This window comes from Camellia sinensis, chromosome 2, assembly GCF_055761805.1.
Source record: "Camellia sinensis isolate YWXY chromosome 2, ASM5576180v1, whole genome shotgun sequence".
In the NCBI taxonomy this organism is placed as follows: Eukaryota; Viridiplantae; Streptophyta; class Magnoliopsida; order Ericales; family Theaceae; genus Camellia; species Camellia sinensis.
Window position 1 is genome coordinate 206,873,330 of NC_138962.1, and position 17,245 is coordinate 206,890,574.

Here is a 17,245-nt window from a genome sequence, read left to right on the forward strand (position 1 = left end):
CCTCAGAACCCATTCAAGTTGCAGAGGAAGTGTATCAGTCTAAAATGCTCCAAATGTGGTGTACATGTTCATAATTGAAGAACATGCAACGGTCCTGTCAAGGGTAAAAATGATGGAGCTGCAAGTTAATCAAAGAATGTAAGTAATTTATTGGTACGCTCTACTTGTAATTGATCTCCATATATGCTCAAACTGTGGTTTAACAATTTTTTATTAACAAGTGAGGGCTTGACAAACTTTCATGGGATTCAGATCAGATGTAATATCTGGGAAAGCATCAACTGGTGGACAACATGGGCAACAACAGTAGCAACCACAGAGGGCATCAACAAAGAGGACATCAACACCAGCAGAAACCATGAGAAGAGATGAAGTTGAACAAGTCTTAGGTAGTCAGGTTAGTGTGAATAGAGACATAGTGAACTAAATGTTGTAATTATGATTTTTTTTTTTTTTTTTTTTTTTTGTAATGGTCATGTGACCTGAAGACAAATTATGGATGGTGAACTGCTTGTTTTTGTAGTAGTGAAAGATGTATATTGGTTTGGAGCAATATATGGATGGTTATTATATATGCTTACTATACATGGTTGACATCAATGATGTATCCAATTGGATAGTTATTATATATGTTTGGAATGTGCTGTATATTGGTTTGGAGCAGGTTGAACAATGCTTGCCAATCTGTTTTTGACATGCTTGGTTTTTTACATGCTTGGAACAAGTTGAATAGGTGGAACAGGTTGACCAATTGAATGGTTATTATACATGCTTGGATTGTCCTGTCTATTGGTTTGAAACATGTTTAAAAATGGCTTTTAATCTGTTTTTTACAAGCTTGTAATATGTTTTCCCTTCACATGGACATTTTGTCAAACACATTCAGAGCATTGGCTTTTCAAATGCATCAAATTCATTACAAAATGTAAACAACCAAACAAACATTACCACAATCCAAACACACATTACAAACAAAACAAGAATTTATCATTTCATTCAAAATTATACATTAAGTTCACATTGGCAAGTGCATAGTTGCATTACATCTCCTAAACCAGAAATGCTAACTACCTAGCTAACTAACTAACTAACTAACTAACCTACAATCCCTAACTGCTCACTATTAACATTCAAATTACAATCACTGCAATAATCAATCCACCTACAATCTATTTCTGTCTAAGGCGATAAGTTTGAACATCCTCCTTTAATCTTGCAATCTCAATTACCATTTCCTCTAAGCTTGCAACCTTGTCCACCAACTTCGACAACACTTGTCTACCACAAGGACGATGGGTGGATCATACCAATAGAAGAAGCCATAAGCCCTGTTTTTCTGGAAAAAAAAAAAAAAAAAAAAAACAAAACAAAACCAAAAAAAGTTAATTAAATAAATAAAGTACATAAATTACAAATTTTATATTATTTACGAGACTTGGAAACTTACTCCATAATTTGGACAACCAAGAAACCTCCTAGCTAGGTTTGCATGGATCCATGAAGTTCGGATTCTTGCTCTCATTCCACTACTGCAACGAGTCGATTCACCCGAATTGTTTCCACCGTAGCTGTTTCCTTCACTCATATTTTGTAATGGCTGAAATGGAGCTTCATCCAATAGTGGATTCATCGCTCATATTTCCCTAAATCAAAGAAATTGGGCAAATTATAGCCCTAATTGGTGAAATTCAGGATTTATGGGGCTTTTATGTGGGTCTAATAAGGAACGACGTCGTTTTGGGTTGGTTTAGGTGCTAAAAATGGCTTTCTCTGTTACTTCATGAAACGGAAATGGACGGCGGGCTTACATTATGACACAAAATGAATTACAGGTTCTAATTGTCAAAATAAAAAACCTGGGGTTTAATTTGCAAAACACGCTAAACCTTGGAATTTTATTTGTAATTTGCCCAATAATTTAAAAATATTTAGGGGGCTGGCCCTTTTGGCCCTTGACTACATGATCTTAAAAATAAAAAATTACAACATGTTTGGGAAAAAAATGCTAAAGACAAAAAAAAAAAAAAAAAAAAAAAGCCAAGTTTTTAAGGCATTTAAAAAAATAAATGAATAAAATTTGGCTTATTTTTGTTTTTTAATAAACTATTTTTTCAATTTTTTTAGACATTTGAATCATTTAGCCTAGACAAATTTGAAAAAATTAAAATTTTTAACATAATTTATTTTTAGCAATGACAAAAATTAAGTAAAAATTATAAGGTCGAGTCAAAAGAGATAGGATTCGCCTTGGCCCAACAATAAAATATTTTATTATTGAGCGTTGAGTATTATTATTTTTCGGAACACATTAAAAAAGTTAAAAATCAGTTTTTTACTCATTTTGAATTACATTACTTTTTACATAAAATAGTAAAAAAAAGTCAAAAATAATTTAAAAAATAATTTTTTACCATCTTCTCAAACACACCACTATTACACAACAAAACGTCCACTTCCACTCTATTTAGGCATGGTACCCATATTCAAATGTTATTTTATGTGCTGTAACTTTGCCTATTCTTCTTATCCATTGTTTGAAAAAAAAAAAACAAATTTCTATTCCACAAATATCTCTTTTCCCACGAGTTACAAACAGATTACAATAATATCCAGCTAGTAATGATAGAGACCCTAACAAAACACAATCCCTATAACTCTCAAAATGTTCTGGACCATTCATATCATTGTCAGAGATAGAAGAAAAAAAAAATCAAGCACATCAATGGTCAATACATCAGTAGGGGTCGTGGGGGTCCTTTGTGGGAGTCCTAAACATTTTCCATAGCAACTACACTAATAAGTCTAAAGTGACATCATGAGGACACTTGAGCAATTTGAGAAAATTTTATTTCCACATATTTAATTATTTCAGTACATATTTTTTTAGTACACACATTTATTAATTTGATTATAAATTAATTTTCTCAAATCACACCTTAAAAGTTACAATTATACCCTTCAAATTATTGTACACACCACTCAACCCTTCTTTCCACACACTTGCTGAGTGACCTTTCTTCCAGATTTATAGACCCATTGTAAACCTACATGGAGACCATTTAAGACCACAGTGTGAAGTGAAATGAAGACAAAATCCTCCATTGAAGACCTCTATTTAAGACCCTATTGAACTTCCATTAAAAATACCATTAAAAAACCTCCAAAATATTGTTGAAGATGAGACATCTTTCCATTTTGTTTTTGCATTTACCATTTCTAGATCTCTGTGTACTCCATTGCCATAAAACCCTCGTTTTATTTATTTATTTATTTTTTTTTATGTTTTTCGGTTTGGAGATTTCGGCACTGGTTTTTCGAAATTATACATTTAATTCAAAACTTAACTTCCGAATAAAAATGATTAGTTCGGCAAATTTGTTCTGAAAAAAAAAATAAAAAAAACCTTCGATAGTTGATGTCCGAATATAATGAAATAATTCGACAGTTAATGTTCGAATATGATGAAATAATTCAGCACTGGTTGTCTGACTGAAAACCGCGAAAGAAAAATATAAAAAAAAAGTTCCGCATGAAAAAACTAACATTTTTATCACTAATAAAGTATAAATCTAGACATTAAAGAAATATGAGAGTTGTTATGAAAGTATTTCTTTGCAAATAATAGAGGAGTATAGAGTGTATAGCAAGCAAAGTGACAACAATGAAAAAATTAGGGTTTAGTTTTTTTTACTCAAAAGGTGTATATTGAGATTTTTTTTTTTTTAAAGATGTGTACAGAGAATATTTCCATATAATATTATGGGTATTAGTGGATGTCCATTATGGTCATTTTAGTTTAGGGTATAACTGCCATTAAAATAATGTTTCGTTAAGTGTGTGCACTGAGATAATTAGGTGTGTAAAAATAAAATTTCCTGCAATTTAATGGTTCGTTTGTTTTCAGAAGTAGGATGAATGAGATTATTGTTAGTGAGGGGACAAAGAAAAATTGTGTTTATTAATGTATATTTTTGTGAGGAGATTAACTATATAAAATATCTTAAATACCCTTTGGTGTTTTTGATATATTTTAATATTAAAAATTATATTTTATAAATATATTATTATATTAAATTATTTTTCTATAAAACAAATATGAAATAATGAGAGAGGAAAAAAATCAAACCAGCCCATGGTTTTGAAATAATGTATTGAAAGATTCTATTCAATTAATGTTGCATCATTCATCATCAACCGAAGTTTGCCTTTAGCGGCATACGGTCACGTGATGCTTTATGATAGTATGATTAATGAAAAATGTGGAGTATTGATTATTTATGTTAGGTGATTGTGGAACGTAAGGAGGCATTATGAATAGTGATTAGTGAGGAAGTATGACCACGTAGTACTCCGAAACTATTATATAATTTTCCCATCAATAGAGTGTTGTCGATAACGCCGGCAGAGAGCGAGAACAAGATCATCAACGCAACGACAACAATCATCACCATTAACGATGACCATCAATGACGACGATGATCATCACAGTCAACGATGATGATGGTGATCATCAACATAGATCTTTTAATGTATGATTTTTTTTTCTTGCAAATTCTTGAGTTTGAAATACAGTTGAACACCACCGGGGGTGGTGGCCTCATAAACAACGCATTGCATTCCCGAAGGGTGAGTCAGGATTGAACCATAGGGACGGGAGACTCTGCGGAGACTCTGAGCTGTACTCTGATCTATACTTGGCCTCTGTGCCGTGTGGATGAGGTCCATTGGGTGCCTCAGTGGTGGGTTCCTTCCTATGGATGGAGTTAAATCTCACTAGCAACTGGTTACCCAAGGGTTAGGGCCTGCAGATGCTATGATGTCTCCACGGAGTATCCTTTTTTCACATTAAAAAAAAAAAAAAAATAGAGTTGAGTGATCATCACCATCAACACAATTTTTTTTCCTTGCGAATTTCAATTTTTAAAACTATGAAATATAGTTAAGTTAGATGATGTGGCTAAACCTTGTTGTGGGCAAAATCGTCTTTCATATTGTAATACCAATGGCTTGATCTCTAATACCAAGTCTCTCATGCTAATCCGCTCGTTAGAGGGGATTTAGAATCTTAACGGATTATCAATCTGGTGGTTATTTTGCAAACAAATGTGATATTATGAGTCCTACCTCACTATTAATCATAATCCCAAGTCCCAACTAAGAAAAAAAAAACAGGGCCTAAATGAAAGAAGGGCTAAACTGTCTAAAAATTAAAAAAGTTTAGGTGAACATAGCGAACTAAATATAGAATACACATGTGAATATTTTATTTTACATTTGTATACTCTATTATGTTCTTTCTTCATGTAGCACAACTATTAAATTTTTTTCTTAGATTGCATGATAAGCTAAAGTCCCCATTGATGGTTTTTAATATGCTATGGCACCATTTTGTTCACATGGAATTCTTTCTAAATCCTCATAAGTGAAATTTATGATGTGCACTCCTAATAAGAGACAAATTGAAGGAGGTTTCAGTTCCCCATTATAAACACTTAATAGTTGAAGAACATAGGAAAAAAAGTTTTTTAATTCAAGTCCTCTAAGACTTCCGACATCATTTGACCAAAGCATTCCCAGTACTAATAATTTGTTATGTTATTTTTGGAATGATTTAAAAGCTTTAAAATTCAATAACTTTTTATTTACATATCCGTTTCGCATAAAATTTATATTTTTAGAATTCTCTTATTAAGATCTATCAAAAAAAATCCATGATGAATATGAATTAAAATTTATATATATATATATATATATATATAATTTCATTGACCGAAGTCAGAGAAATTTTACTAAAATCAGTTAAATGTCACCATTGACTTTAAATGTCACCAACAAAATTGCTCACAGAAATTTCCAAATTACTTAGAATCTCTGAGAGAAATTTCAAAATTTCTTATTTTCTCTCAAAGAAATTTCAAAAATTGAACAATTGAGAAGTCAATAAAATTTCTTTGACTTTTAGTCCAAAAAACTTAGTGAATATTTTTTTTTAAAATTTCACATTCATCATAGATCTTACTTGATAGATCTCGACGAGACGATTCCAAAAATATAAATTTTACAAAATACGGAGTTTCAGATCAAAAGTTGTTATATTTTAAAGTTTTGAAACATATTCCAAAATACAATTTGTCTACAATAAAGAGAGAAGATGCTAGGATTTCACGATACCAATTGTTAAAAGAGCATTCTTGACATTTATGTTGAAATTCGTCTTTATCTTTATGAATTTCAAATCTTAGGGCTTTTAACTAGCAAACAAATTATGGTTGTTCTTAATCTCTAACACAAATATGTAGAGAGATCCTTTCCTAATTTTTCCTTAAAAGATATTATGTTATTTAGTTATAAAAGTTATGAATATGCGAATAATTTATGATGTGTACCTCTGAAAACAATATATCGTAAGAAATACTATACCATTTGGTGGTAAAAATTATGAGAAGGCTATGCACCCTTAAAATAAAAATTATCAACTATTGTGGTTATATTATGAACAAAAAATTATATATTTTGTGGTAGAGAGAAAATAACAAATATGAAGTTTACATAATTGAAAGATTCTTTTGCACTTATTGAAAAAGATATCTTCATATATAAGTCTAGATTTTTTGTTCTACTACAAGAAAATTACAAATTCTTTCCAAAACACCCATATGGATTATCTAACACTTCTTCTTGTATTGTCCTTTGTGTGGGCATGCATTTATGTCTTCCGGTCTAGCTCCGCCAGCCAGGCCGGGCTTCTGCCAGGCCTGAACCCTTTTCCGATCATCAGAAACATTCTAGCACTTGGCAAAAGACCCCATGAATCACTCTCCAATCTCTCCAAAATTTATGGCCCTCAAATGCCCCTCAAGCTAGGGACCATGACAACCATTGTTGTATCATCACCAAGTATTGCCAAACAAGTGCTACAAAAACATGACCAAATTTTCTCTAGCAGAACACTCCCAAATGTTGTCCAAGTACTCAACTACCACAACGCTTCCATAGTGTGGTCGTCGGCATTGAGCCCTTGGCGAAACCACCGAAAGATATGCAGGGAACACGTGTTCTCCACACGTTGCCTCGATGCAAACCAAGGCCTTAGGCAAAAAAAGTACAAGAGCTTCTTGATTACATCAAACTAAGTTGTGAAAATGGCCAAGAAGTGGATATTGGAAAGGCTGCTTTTACAAATTACAACCACCCTTAATTTGCTATCAAACACCTTCTTCTCCATTGACATGGCTCACCATAACTCATACTTTTCTCAAGAGTTTAAGGATTTGGTATGGCCTCTAATGAAAATTGCTCATGTTTGTTATATTATCTGTGTAAAAAATTAGGTCGATTCAACAATCGTTGTCTTTTCATTGCATCATGTTTATTTCTGAAAAAATAGATGACAAGTGTATTTTTGAAAATAAACCATCCATTTTTTTGAAGTCAAATGAATAAAATGAAACTATTATAATTATCAAATTGACCTAATTTTTTTTTATTAATAATATACACAGAAGATCTATAAAATAAATTGTTTGAATTATCAAAATATGACCCATTCAGATTTAAATTGGAAAGAAACCATAGTGATGAGTTTTAATGGGTACTAATTTTGTGGGCCTACACCCAAAGAAAACTAACATGTTAGTTAACTATAGCCTAATGTTTGGCCTGAAATTCAAAGTCCCCACACCTTAAAAGGAGTTTTCCATAAGTATATACGGATCACAAAGCAACAAACAAAAACACAAACCAATGGATTATCTAACCTTAGTCCTTGTTCTCTCCTTTGTGTGGGCATGCTTTCATGTCTTCTGGTTTAGCTCTGCCGGGAAGAAGCCCGGCCCTGCCCTACTTCCACCAGGCCCAAACTCTTTTCCAAATCATCGGAAACATCCTAGCACTTGGCAAAAGACCCCATGTATCACTATTCAATCACTCAAAAATTTATGGCCCTTTAATGTACCTCTTGCTTGGGATAATAAAAAATCACCAAGTATTGCCAAAGAAGGGTTACAAAAACATGACCAAGTTTGTTCTAGCCAAACAATCCCACACACCGGCCACGTATTCGATCATGACAAGGTTTCCATGGTATGGTTGCCTGTTTCAAGCCCTTGGCGAAGCCTTCGGAAGATATACAAAGAACTCATGTTCTCTGTTGGAAAATTGGTTTTATAAGGCTTATTTTGGGCCAACTTTGAGCTCAAAATTGAGTGGGCCCCAAATGTCTTTTGGGGTGGGTCTGAAGAGATGACGTGTTCCTTGCTGCATGGCAAGTCACACGGTGAAGACGGTTCGTCAAAACCATTTATGAGTGAATGGGAAGCTGACGTCGTTTTCGGGTTCGTGGAATGGAAAATTAAGGGAGTAAATGTGGATTTCCTCGAAATGGGTTGTCCCACATTGAAACTTTAAAAAAGTTTGTATAAGTATACAAACTTTAGGTGGCAACACTTGGGTTGGGCCCCAAGGGGCACCCCAAGTTTGCAGAAGGGAGGAGTTACGAACAAAGTGAACCTTAGCCTAAACCACCACACACGCATGCGCGCCGTCGCCGCCGTTCAGTCAACCCGTGCCGAGTGTGGATTGTAGGTCGGGTCGGTTCTTGTATTAATTTTTTGGACAAAATTCATTTGAATTTTTTCAAAAATTATTGCGGGAATTTAATTCAAATTTGAATTCAAATTCTTGTCCAAAATTTGTTCCTTCTTCTGTCCGAATTCCTTACAGAAGCTGTCGAACAGATTTAAACAGTTTTCAGATTTGTTAACTGTCCAGACATATTCAAAATCTGGATAGTTTTTTAACTGCGGCAATTGCAGATCTGTTTGAATATTAACAACACCTGTTTATTCAAAAATTCAAAGATGTTGGAGTTTAAATTCACACCTTTTCGATCCTATATATACCTAGACCATTCCAGTAAATTTTATTTTCGAAAATTCATTTTCCTTGCCTTTATTTTGCTCTCTTGCATCCTGTATTCTTCATTTTATTCTAGGAAAAATTTAGACAGTTTTAGAACCCAAGGTTCTAGTTTGCCAGACAAATTTGTGTTGGAGTGCTATTACAAATTTGTGAAGATCATTGTATCCTGGGAGATAGACGTCACTTAACCATAAGTACCGTAGTGGGGCGAATCTGTCTTAAGGACAGAGTGTCACACACCCGACTTGGTCTTTAAATGTTCATTCGGTTTGGTAAAAATAAATTCGGTAATTAATTTATTTTATTTGTTTGATTTGTTTTAATTTATTTATTTTTCACAGAAGATTGTTCCAACAATCTTAAGACAGATTCGAATTATTCTGCTTACAGAATTTTTCGTTTATTTCCTTTCTTTCTTCTTCTTACAGAAATTATTTTCTGTGATTTTCCAAAATAATATTCTGGTTAGAAAACAAATAGTAGTAATATACTATTTGACAGATAGTAGTAATATACTGCCTATATTCTTTGACAACTAGTAGTAATATACTAGTGTCATTGACAATTCAGAATATTTATTTGTGAAGTTTGTCAGAAATTAGTTTTGGCTTTCTTAAATAATTTCTAAGTTTTCATTAATTAAAAATAAATTCGTTTTTTTTTAATTATTGAAGTGTTACAAAAATTTAATTTTTTGTGTGGAATTAATTTGGTTAAATAAAATTTTATTTTATTTTCAAATTAATTAAAAAATAAAAGTTACATTCTTGTTTTTTTTATTTTTACAAAATTTTATTCTGTAAATTTGGATTAATTTTTTGTGTAGTATAAATTCTAACTATAATTTTGTTTTATAATTTAGAATTAATGGCTACTGAAACAAATGCTCAAACGTGTACTAGAATGGTGGCTGCAATTGCGCTAATCCCCTCTTCTGTTGTGACAGTACTGGTAAATCACGGTAAGAAGCCAAAGAAGTTCTCAGGAACTAATTTTAAAAGATGGCAATAGAAAATGTTGTTCTATCTTACAACTCTGAACCTGGCTCGTTTTCGCCGTGAGAATGCTCCTACTTTGAATGAGGATGAAACTGACTGGCAAGTGGTTATTGCGGTCGATGCTTGGAAACATACTAATTTCCTTTGCCAGAACTACATCTTGAATGGACTTGAAAACACATTACACAACGTCTATAGTCCTATCAAAACAGCAAAGGAACTTTAGGAGTCTTTGGAGAAAAAGTACAAAACAGAAGATGCCAGCTCAAAGAAATTTGTGGTTGGCAAATTCCTGGACTTTGTGATGGTTGATTCTAAGACTGTGATCAGCCAAGTTCAAGATCTCCAACTCATTCTACATGACATTCATACAGAAGGCATGTCTCTCAGTGAATCCTTCCAAGTTACAACCTTAATTGAAAAATTACCACAAGGCTGGAAGGAATTCAAAAACTACCTCAAACACAAGCGCAAAGAAATGTCTTTAGAATAATTAATTGTTCGTTTGAGGATTGAGGAGGACAACTGCAATTCAGAGAAGCGATCTGGTAAGCATCCAATGGAGTCTAAGGCAAATGTGGTGGAACATGCTCCAAAAGCAAAGAAACAAAAGTTTTCTAGAGAAAGTACCGCACAAGGCTCTAAAGGGGGAGAAAATAAAAAGTACAAGTTTAATGGCAAGTGTTACATCTGTGACAAAGAGGGACATCGGGCCAAAGATTTCCATAGCAAAGCCAAAAGCAAAAGAAGAACAAGCAAGAAGCCTGCTCAAGCCCATATAACCGAAGTGGATAATATTTACAATGCTGTAGATGACATCAATCTTTTTGCAGTTGTTTCCAAGGCAAATCTTGTCGGAAATCCTAAAGAATGGTGGGTGGACACTGGTGTTACTCGCCACATTTATACCGACAAGAAGATGTTTACATCTTTTTCTACAGTGGACAACGGTGAACAACTTTTTATGGACAACTCCTCAACTTCCAAAGTTGAAGGACAAGGGAAGATTGTTCTGAAGATGACATCTGGAAAGGACCTCACTCTCAACAACGTGCTGCATGTACCAAACATTTGCAAGAACCTTGTTTCTGGATCTTTGTTGAGTAAGAATGGGTTTAGGCTAGTGTTTGAGAGTGATAAATTTGTACTTACTAAGAATGAGATGTATGCAGGGAAAGGTTACATATTTGATGGCCTTTTCAAGATGAATGTAATGACCGTTGTACCCTCAGTTATTAATAAAAATACAGCATCTTCTTCTTAGTTGCTTGAGTCTTCAAATTTATGGCGTGGTAGACTAGGACATGTTAATTATGTATCTTTGCGTATATTAATTAATATGGAATGTTTACCTAAATTTGACATTGATTTAAATCATAAATGTGAAATTTGCGTTGAGGCAAAATTATCCAAAACTCTTTTTCATTCAATTGAAAGAAGTACAGAACCACTATAATTAATTCATAGTGACATTTGTGATTTTAAATCAATTCAAACCAGAGGAGGGAAAAATTATTTTATCACTTTTGTAGATGACTATACTAGATATAGTTATGTTTATTTAATTCGAACCAAGGACGAAGTTTTGGAAACTTTCATTCAATATAAGAATGAAGTTAAAAATCAACTTGGTAAGAAAATTAAGAAACTTAGAAATAATAGAGGTGGTGAATATGAATCACCTTTTGGTGAGTTTTGTAAAGAACATGGAATAATTCATCAAACCACCGCTTCTTACTCACTTCAGCAAAATGGAATTGCTGAAAGAAAAAATATGACTTTAAAAGAAATGATGAATGGCATGTTAATAAGTTCTGGATTACCGCAGAACTTGTGGGGGGAAGCTGTGATAACCCTGTTTTGTACTATGCTAATTAGTCCTTATTATGAATATGATTATGTGTTTGATATGTTTATGTGTGTCATTTATGTGAAAATATGTGGTTTTGAATTTCTATCTGTTCACCGTAGGAATATCTATTTGATTATCTGCTTTGGAATTTAAATTGAAGGCCTTATCGGCCACAGAAACCAAATTGATTGCGCCGTTGTGATTGGCATAATTTGTAGAGCCTACGGTGAAATTTAATTGAAAATTGATTGGGATTAGATTAATTAGATTAAATTAATGCTATAGTGCCCAATTATTTAATATTGGAAATTATAATTAAGGGAAATTATATAAGTGGGGCACTATACACCCAATTCTCCTTTTTAGCTTCATTTTGGCTGATTTTGAACTCAAGAAAAGAGAGAGGGCTGGCTAGAGAGAGAGAGAGGGAAACAATTGAAGATTTTCTCAAGAAGCTTGAATAAATTGAAGACTAACTCAAGATTTGACCATAAATTGGGGAGATTGAGCTTCTAGGTGAGCAATTGATTATGAAGTTATGAGTTTAATGTTGTAATTTGTGAATTCAAAGTTGAATGATGATAAAGAATATGAATTGAGTTAGTTTTGTTGAATTTGAAGTCAATAGACACATGCATGTAGGAAATTGCTATAAATTTCCATGTTTGAGCATAAAGTGTGTAATCATGTTGAATGTGAATGAAGTCTACGTATTTGATCATCTCTTCACCAATTAAGTTGAGAATAATGAGTATCTCCTACATGCAAGTGCAAATCATGAAAGTGTGAGCTTTGAATGTTTGAATTTAGTGTGTTGGTGATGAGTTTGAGTCAATTTGGAACATGCATGTAAGTAATTCTTGGAATTAAGCTTCATAATGTTGTAATTTGGTGTTTGTACCATGTTAGTACATGTATATGCAAAGTTTGAGCCAAAATCATATGTTTAGAGCCTTTGGATGTCAAGTTGAAGCTCAAGAACATATTCTGGAAAATCCAAAAATTTTGATGTCCGCTCAAGCGGGGGATCCGCCGCTCGAGCATAAAATACGAGCTCCCAGTATTTTCTACAGACATGACGTCCGCTCGAGCGGGGAAGTTCACGCTCGAGCAGGGAGCTATGTAGACTGGTCATCAGCTCGAGCGTCCAAGTTCGCGCTCGAGCGTGAAAATGTTGTATCCAGTACTTTTGCAGACCTCATGGGTCCGCTCGAGCGGGAAAGTCCACGCTCGAGCGGGGACCCCTGTTTCTGGAATTTTGAGAATGCGTTCTGTGTTTCGTTTTCCGTTTCCCTTCACTTTTAAGTACTCTTAGGCATGCATTAAGCATTGTAAATGAGTTAAAAGGGATAAGAATAAAGCCTAAAGAGGAATATGTGAATTAAGAACGGATTGAATCAATTGTGACCCATTTGTGTTATGTGATGTGTAGGGTCAAGCCTAGGGCAAGTCAACCAACCGATCACTCTGAGTAGTATCTTAATAAAGATATCTAGAATATGCTAATTGTTCAATTGCTTAGCTTCCTATAAGTTTGTTAATTTGAATTGTGGACAAACGTTTGCTATACCTAAAGAGCGAATGGGCCAAAGGCCAGTTCGATACGAAAATGTGAATGGGCCGAAGGCCAGTCTGACATGAATGAAAATATGAATGGGCCGAAGGCCAGTCTGACATGAATGATAAAGTGAATGGGCCAAAGGCCAGTTTGACATATATGACATAAATGAATGGGCCAGAGGCCGTATGACATGAATGAATGGGCCAAAGGCCAGTCTGGCATGAATAAGAGAATGAATAGGCAAAAAGGCCAGTCTGACATGAACAAGAGAATGAATGGGCCAAAGGCCAGTCTAACATGAACAAGAGAATGAATGAGCCAAAGGCCAGTCTGACATGAATGAGAGAATGAATGGGTCAAAGGCCAGTCTGACATGAATAAGAGAATGAATGGGCCAAAGGCCAGTCTAACATGAATGATAGTCTGACATGAATAATGGTCTGGCATGAATAAATGGGCCAGAGGCCAGTTTGACATGAAAGATAGAATGAATGGGCCAAGGGCCAGTTTGACACTAATGAACACTAATGAAATTATGGATGGGCCAAAGGCTAGTTTGACACTAATGAAAGTATGAATGGGCCAAAGGCTAGTTTGACACGAATGGATTGGGCCTGAGGCCGTCTGATATGTTTGGAACTGCAGTCACCTGCCCTATGTATACCTATATATATATTAGATAGAATATGAATTGGGCCCAAGGCCATTTGTCGTATGTTGTTCTAATGTATCTTCTTTATTCGATATTGTTCACTGAGCTTTCGTTCACGCTCATTCATGTGTATGTAGGTGAGCCAAGAGCTGTCCAAACCTAGCCTCAGTGAAGTCTGTGTGGAACAACCAAGGTTTTGAAGAGTCAGCCCTTGCGTCTCACGCACGAGACACGTCTTCGCCCTTTTGCTATCTTGTGTCATTTTGTCATGTTGGCGAGGACTTTGGATACGTTTGTATATAGTTTTGATTGGTTGACCTAGACTTGAATGATCCTGTCTGTACAAAACTTTATGCTACTGTATTGTTTGATGTGAGTTATTAATATCTTTATGTATGGTTTGTTATAATGTGCCATGTAAGCATAGCTCTATGGACAAAGTTTTAAATTCTGCTTCCGTTTGGCCCCTTTACTCTGATGAGTTATGTTTGATTTGGTTTAAGGCCATAGGTAATTTCAAGATTACCGACCGGTTATGTCCTTAATCCATGAGGGCAGGTTTGGGTCATAACAGAAGCAATACTTTATGCTAATTATATACTTAATAAAGTACCCCGAAAGAAAGTGGATCAAACACCTTATGAATTATGGCATAGGAGAGTACCATCCTACAAATACTTAAAAGTGTGGGGGTGTTTAGCTAAAGTGACTATTCCTAGTCTTAAAAAGACTAAGATAGGTCCTAAAACAGTTGATTGCATTTTCATTAGTTATGCTATGAATAGTAGTGCATATCGATTTTTTATTCATAAATCAGAACATTCTGAAATGCATGTAAATACTATTATTGAATCTCTGAATTAATCATTCTTTGAACATGTATTACCAAATAAGACTGGACAAGAGACTAGTACTAATTAAAGATCTTTTGATGCTATTACTAGTAATGATCAAGAACAAGATCAAGAGCAAAAGGTAGATCAAATTGAGGAAGAGAAACCTAGGCATAGTAAATGTGCTAGAACCTCAAAATCTTTTGGTACAGATTTTCTAACATTTTTGTTAGAAAATAAACCTCTAACTTTTAAAGAAGCTATGTCCAATCCCGACGCTCCTTCATGGAAAGAAGCTGTAAACAGCGAAGTTAAATCCATTCTGCAAAATCACACTTGGGAATTGGTGGATTTGCCACCAGGTTGTAAATCTCTTGGATACAAGTGGATTTTCAAATGAAAAATGAAAGCGGATGAATCAATTGACAAATACAAGGCAAGACTTGTGGTCAAAGAGTATAGACAAAAAGAAGGTCTTGATTACTTTGACACATACTCACCGGTTACTAGAATAACATCCATTAGAATGCTAATTGCCATTGCATCTCTATGCAATCTAGAAATTCATCAAATGGATGTGAAAACTGTTTTCTTAAATGGTGAGTTAGATGAAGAAATTTACATGGAACAACCATAAGGTTTTTCTTTTCCAAGAAAACAAAAGAAAGTGTAAATTGGTTAAATCACTATATGGTTTAAAACAAGTGTCAAAGTAATGACATGAAAAACTTGACAAAGTAATGATGTCAAATGGATTCAAAATTAATGAGTGTGACAAATGTATTTATATTAAAAACACAGACAAAGGTTATGTCATTGTATGTCTTTATGTGGATGATATGCTCATCATAGATAGTAATAATGAGAAAACTACCAAGAAAATCTTGAATAAACATTTTGACATGAAGGACATGGGCATTGCTGATGTAATTCTTGGTATGAAAATTACTAAAACATCAGAAGGATATGCTTTGTCACAATCTCATTACATTGAGAAAATACTTGACAAATTCAGCAAAGATGATGATCATTTTGCTAGAACACCTGTAGATGTTAATTTGTTTCTTTCTAAGAATGTGCAGGAAAGTATATCTCAATTAGAGTATGCCCAAATTATTGGAAGCTTAATGTACTTGATGAACTGCACTCGCTCAAATATAGCTTATGCAGTAAGTAAATTAAGTAGATATACGAATAATCCAGGAGTAGAACACTGGAAAACTATTATAAGGGTTCTTAGATATCTTCAATTTACTCGTACCATTGGGCTGAATTATACTAGATATCCAGCAGTACTTGAAGGTTACTGTGATGCAACTAGATATCGGATACTAAAGACTCAAAATCCACCAGTGGGCATATCTTTACTCTTGGTAGGGCGGCTGTATCTTAAAAATCTTCCAAACGGCTTGCATCGCTAGGTCTACTATGGAATCAAAATTCGTAGCTTTAGACAAAGTTGGGGAAGAAGTAGAATGGCTTCGCCAGTTCCTTGAAGATATTCCAATGTAGCCAAAACCAGTGCTTGCTATATGCATACATTGTGATAGTTAATCAGCAATTGGTAAAGCATAGAGTCATATGTATAACGGTAAGTCACGACACATTCGTTGTCGACATAACACCGTGAGACAAATACTCTCTAATGGAATTATTTCCATTGAATATGTGAAATCTAAAGACAATATAGTAGATCCACTAACCAAAGGGTTAGCAAGAGAGTTAGTTGAGAATTCATCGAGGGGAATGGGACTCCTGCCCATTTCTATGATGAAATAGTGATGTCTGCAGCGTTTTAGATTAAGTAATACTTTTAATGGTTCTTATATCTAGATAAACCTAGTGGAGTATGACAGGATACTCTTCATAAGAATCACCTATGTGGGTGTGAACTGGGCCGGTTCTATGAGATTCGTGAAGGGTTACAATTCTCTAAAGTATTCATGAAACACCAGGTTATTTAGGGCCAAAATGAACACAATAGTGAGAACTATACTGTGTCTGGTAATATGCTGTGTGAATTCTATTGTCTTTGTAATGACCCAATATTTTTTTTTTTTTTTGACAAATGAAAAGATAGTCAGATGGGTTTGGTGGAAAATAAAATATATGATGATGGATTATGAGTAGGATATATCATAGGATGATGATATTTTGAGTGGGGTGGTAAGTGGGTTATTTATTTTATTTAAAGATATCATAGAAAGAGAAGTAGTGTGCATGAGGGAGGGAACAAAAGCATACACATGGGTTGTCTATTTTACTCTTTCGGTGGACTATAAAACAAAGAGAGAATGATAGGAAGGAGGAGGCATGGTGAGAAAAACAAGATGGCGGAGAATGAATGATCAAAGAGAGTGTAAAATATATTTATATGCTCATGTGGTGTATATTTTTTTATTTAAGAGAGAAAGAGAAAGCAACCCAGGT